The sequence below is a fragment of the Mercurialis annua genome, linkage group LG6 (genome assembly GCF_937616625.2).
Source record: "Mercurialis annua linkage group LG6, ddMerAnnu1.2, whole genome shotgun sequence".
NCBI lineage: Eukaryota > Viridiplantae > Streptophyta > Magnoliopsida > Malpighiales > Euphorbiaceae > Mercurialis > Mercurialis annua.
Window position 1 is genome coordinate 2,232,529 of NC_065575.1, and position 4,931 is coordinate 2,237,459.

Sequence of the window (4,931 nt, forward strand, 5' to 3'; positions counted from 1 at the left end):
CCAATACTTCAAATCAAACATCTCACTCTATATTATCTAATCTCCATTTATCTTTACGATCCATCTTTTTGATCATATACTTGTATCTCGTAGCCCTTAGGCATACATATCGATTCTTCACAATGATCTTTGTTCGCTAATCACTTATCATCCTTTTCACTAAATAAAACGTAATATCAGGAATTACGTTTGACGATATATGTATTTTATGTGTTTTATGTATTTTTTTTTTGTTCAATTGTTTTACTATAAATTGTGCATAGGATAAAGCCTAATAAACATAGTTTATCATAATCAATTTCAATAGGCAATACCTACACGATATATTATTTATCATATGCACGCCATGTCGATCAAACACAATTATGATCAATCATATACCAAAACAAGGAAATTAACCATATAAAATATGCAACGCAGAGTTTATACTATTCACGTGAATACATGAATCAAATCAATCGCATATTAAAGCAAAACGATTCGAACATTTCAATCACATAAACACGTATGGCACACAAACATAGAAATCATTTCGTATATGGGGTGCCTGATTGGTCTTACCCCTCTCTCGGGTCACAATGCCACGTTCGCGTTCTCTAGCGCGTCTAGCACTGCCTCTATCTCTATGCACCAATTCAGGGTCATATCAAATACTAAGAGCAGTACTCCTAAGTATAAGAAATATCGATCTCACGTCGGAAGAAAAAAGGTGGAAGAAAACCATCGTTCCACTCGAAGTACTAGCTATCTGACGAGCTCTAGTGGATAATGATCCACACTACTCCAACGCATAGTCATATAACTCCACAAAGTCGGGTCCTAATCCCTTAATGTACCTAAGGTTGACTTCATCACTATCTCTGTTAAGCTCAGGCATTGCGTTTACCATACGCATAATGCAGTAGTATATGCCTCAATCATAAGTGTACCCCTAGAAAAGATTCTATCTGTGCTTGGATACTGTTTGTTCTCGCCTCGGCCTAATTCTTTTTTCAAATTATCTCATTTCTCATGTCACGGTACCTAAATATCTTAGCCCAAAATTGACTATTTCCAAATACTTCAATATCGGGATTCTCTAATGGACCCTCCTTAGATGGGTCTTCCTCACTTTCCTTACTAACTTCCATCTTAGGCAAGATGATCCTACCCCGAGCTGTAAAAATTTGTCATTATCTGACATGTACCTGTTCCCATGTCTCTTAGGTGATCCTCTGACATTAGTGTGAAAACTATTTTGATGAATTCCTGATCATTTGCCAGTATCTACATGAAATTCATTTTGATAAATAGGAGGCACTTCCTCCTCTTCTGATACAGCATGTAGCTGAGCTCCATTTTACCCGGATATGTTGAATAAAAACAATTCTTAATCATGAGTTGCTGTCCAAACCACTTTTCCACAATATCCAAAAATTTAACATATGATATGCACTATGTAACTTAAAGCTTGACTAACTATCTAAGCATATCATATTCATTGAGACACTTAAGCAATCTCACACTCACACGTTCTAATCGGCAATGAATTGCTTATAACATAAAACAAACTCAAGCAACACATATAGTCAATAAGGCTCGACTCTATACGCTGCAGTAGTTCCTAGGTACTTAAGGTCAAACAGACACTTTTCATAGACTGGCAGTGGTAACTGGACCAACTGCTCTGATACCAACTTTGTCACGACCCAAAATCGAGGGCCGCGACCGGCGCTAGGGAATGGGAATTGTAGTTCCGAATCCCGTAGCAAGCCTGAAATTCACTATAAATTTTTCGCAATTATGTTATAACACGGAAGCATTTAATTATGAAAACATTATTAGTTATTTTGTAAACACTGGCTACGTAAATCTAACATCGTTATAAACATTTTCCAAAACTATAATATTGTCCTAGGTCATGACTGATCACACAATGTACTACTGCAGCGGTCACGGAAGCCGGCCTGTACATGGCAAGACAGACTCCCGGAAAAAATGATGGACTTCTAGTCACTCCAAGTCTAGGTACCTGAAATGTTTTAAAAACCACGGGGTCAGCTTAAGCTGAGTGAGATATACCTTACTAACGGTATTATCACAAAATAACATCGCAAGTGAAAATCATTTATTCAAACAAACATAATATCATTATATTTCAAACAAAGAATTGATCCGATAGAAACCTTAATCTTAAACTCCTAACCTTTCCTAACATGTATCGTATTCATATCAAATCAATTTGATCCAAGTGGTACGGTCCCGAGATAGTTCAACCGAGTTACTCGTTACCACGTGGCATAGTCCCGAGATAGTTCAACCGAGTTACATCATGCCACTGCTTAATCCCAAGGTGTGAGTCCCGAGATAGTTCAACCGAGTTACTCACCAGATACGGGTCCCGAGATAGTTCGACCGAGTTACCTCGTATCTGCCAAAATTATAATCCTCCTTTCCGATACCCAAACATATTCCATTTCATAATCATATATTGAGCTCATGTCAAACAATTCTAAGTACAGACATCTAGACTCTTACAAACACCGGTGATCACACGGCCTATTGACGCCCAATAGGTAGCTTGTTTCTTCGGATCACACATCATTTTCAAGCATAGAACAAATAGCAATAACGATATACAAAATGTCAAACATAGAACAAACAACAACCAAAACACCACTCAATTTGATCCAACACCAAATATGTAATTCATTCCCACATATATAATAAATCAATTCACAATTTAATTATCAAACATAAACTATTAATATATATATATATATACTCGTCTATATATATATATATATATATATATATATATATATATAATAAGTCATATTCCGTGTATCTCACGGTAGAATAACCATTTAATTCATATAATTTCAAATCACAATAGTTATTATATAATGCGATGTATTTTTATAACTTATAAATAAAATATTTTATAATATACTAATAGCGTAATAATACGCGAGAGTAAAGTATACTCACTCCTTGCTTTTCAATCCAAATTGTTTATACGCATTAGTCTTGGCCGAATACTCCTAGGCCAAAATCGTCGATCCCTTCGCCTCCCGGTTTGTCTGTTACAAACGAGGTTCAAAATACATTTATATCTCATTGGCATTATAAAATCAAAACTATTAATTACTATATTAAGTTAAGTCTTCTTAACTTAAACCCATCTATAATGCCCAATCAATCCTATAAAACTCGCTCAAATGTCTACATTCGCTTCGTTGCGTTGTTACGTCAATTTCGTCTTTTCGTGTTTAAACCTCAAAATGCTTCACCTTAATATCTTTTCCCTTAGCAAATTTGAGTTTAAAATAGCATATATAACCCTTAGTATCCTTACTTTAGGTTCAACCTTAATCTTAATCGAAACGTGTCTTAATTCACCAAGCGTCGCCTATCGATTCATATTCGATTCGGACATGTTACAAAAACAACATTTTACAATTTGTTTAAAATGACTATTTTATTAACCTTATAATACATTTAGGACAGCCCTAATAAATTTCCTATAACCATTTTATTTATTAAATTCAACATTTCATTTTTAACGTTACTTACGTCATTTATGTTCTTAGTTTAAACGTCTATTAATACCATTAGCCTTTTAATCGTTTTAGTCGATCTAAAACAGCCTAAAATACAATATTATAACCTACATATTCATTCCTAATCATACCATAATGTCCAACCGATACCAATTTCAAATCATTAACATTTTATCCTAAAAACCGCTTTTACATCAAGTTTGATTCCTAGTTTCGTAACTCCGTCAACTATCAAAATCATTAAAATTCGAACACAAGTGGAGGGTGGCATCAGCCCCCTCCCGCTCAACTCAGCCCTCCCCTGTTTTGACAGGGGAGGGGCCGGCCAATGCCCTGGTGCGTCGCACCAGGGCTGCTGCCCATGGCAGCAACTCACCGTGCTTCGGCACGGTGAGTAATCCGGCCATCATGGCTGGACAAAGCAGCCATAAAACACCCAATTTAATCTCACCAAATTATCAACCCAAACACAACTCTCACACCTCACTCAACCACCCTTAATTTTAGTTTAAACTTAACCAAAATCATGCCAATTATACATGATTTCAGCATCAATACTAAACCATAATTTATCAACACCAAAACAGCCAACAAACCTTAAAAACCCTAACTTAAATACATTTTCTTACCTGAAATTTATGGCTTATATCAGTAGGTCTTTCCTTTCCCGTTCCAACGCCGCCAAAATCGCTCAATTCCGATGTTAAACGAAGAATCTACAAATTTTACAATCTATTACCAATACATGAACATAGAACAGCCCTTAATTCCGAAAACCTAACCAAAAATTGTCATCCTTACCTTAAATTTATAGTCTAGATCAGTAGATAATCTTCTCCTCTTTCCATAGACACCAATATCACTCAATTTGGTTGAGAAATGAAAGAGTTATGCTAGTTTTAAATTTTAATGGATGTAGAGTTTTGGAGAAGCTTTGAGTGAATGAAGAAGATGGCTGGAAATTATGAGTAATTGCTGATCTTATTTTAATTTAGGCCTATATATATTTATGGCAAAAAGTGCACTTCAACCCTTAATGAAGCCACCTCCTTAACTTTTGGTCCTAAGCTTTTCTTTTGCTCAATTTAGTCCAAAAATCACTCAATCGTTAAATCTCGATAAATTTCGTATTATTTATGTCCAAATAAATAATACTCTTCCGCCAAGTCACTATTTAGACTCCGCTAATCGATTTTGTCAAATTTTGGCTAAAACGCTCAATTTTCCAATTTGATCGAAAATGACGATTTCCGTCACTTTTTCGTCCTTATTTTTCTTTTATGAATATTGATATCCAAATTATCAATATTATTTTCTTGATTACTGATTCCCATCAATAGTTTATTTATTTAATATTTTTCGGGCAATAAAATTCCATTTTCTAATTTT

The 4,931-nt window shown here is 35.0% G+C and overlaps 1 long non-coding RNA gene across 2 annotated transcripts; it reads right to left on the reverse strand.

Moving 5' to 3' along the window:
* Nucleotides 1–1,218: 1,218 nt before the first annotated feature.
* Nucleotides 1,219–4,693, reverse strand: LOC126686159 (uncharacterized). Of its 2 annotated transcripts, none has more exons than XR_007643802.2 (3): nucleotides 4,344–4,690; nucleotides 4,172–4,258; nucleotides 1,219–2,011 (listed from the first exon to the last, which is right to left on the reverse strand). It is a non-coding gene; the product is annotated as an uncharacterized LOC126686159 (long non-coding RNA). The 2 variants fall into 2 exon arrangements; XR_007643805.2 differs by lacking the exon at nucleotides 1,219–2,011 and adding an exon at nucleotides 2,977–3,062 and having other exon boundaries at nucleotides 4,344–4,693.
* Between the last annotated feature and the right edge of the window lie 238 nt (nucleotides 4,694–4,931).